Genomic DNA, 849 nt, shown 5'->3' on the forward strand with positions numbered 1-849 from the left:
TAAGACCCCCCCCCGGGCCAGGCCGAGGTCCCATCCGCCTACTGGGCTGCTGACCGTTTTGTGTATCACCGCCATCGGCCCCGAGCCGCACCTCCCTCGTGGCCGCAGCCTTCTCGCCGCCCGACTACGCGTACTACGATCTCTCACGCACACAGACACTTGTACGCGCAGATATGACGGTAAGTACAGACATACACATTCATATACAATTGTAGGTTACACATTCTTAAGATAACATAGACACAGAAGTGCACTAAAACAGAAACTACCCACACCTTAGCAACAAAAATACGAAACAGAGAATTACACAATAAACAAACACGTAAACTTTACGTACGGCATTTAGTTGGTATATCAAATGTGATATATATAACATGATGCATCTAACAGTTCGTGATGTTTCAGCAATTGTTATCGGCCACTGTAAATTCCGCAAATGTTGTCTGTTTCTTTGAATGACATGAATTTGGCCGAGAAGTATTATACACTAAATGTTGAAGAAAAGTGAAGTGATAAACAAGAACCGTTAAATAGCTTTATTCTCATTCACTGCAACTCTTGGACCTCGACCCGACATTTTTAACCATCACTCCTTTCTTTTTTGTAACCAGCTTTTTTATCATCGAGTGTTACTTTTTTATTTAATTGGCACCTCTAACGGGCCCTCGGCAAACGTCACTCGTGTCTCCAACCGAGGACGACGAGCGATATCGTAGCGACGGTGACGCGGAGCACCTACTCCTGAGGGCCGGAGATCGGGCGGCTCCAGGGAGCGACTCCTGCTCCCCAGCGCCGAGGCCGTCGCTTCTTCTCATTCGCTCGCTATCCCCCTTCTCTCTCTCGATCCGG

This window comes from Penaeus monodon, chromosome 15 (genome assembly GCF_015228065.2).
Source record: "Penaeus monodon isolate SGIC_2016 chromosome 15, NSTDA_Pmon_1, whole genome shotgun sequence".
NCBI lineage: Eukaryota > Metazoa > Arthropoda > Malacostraca > Decapoda > Penaeidae > Penaeus > Penaeus monodon.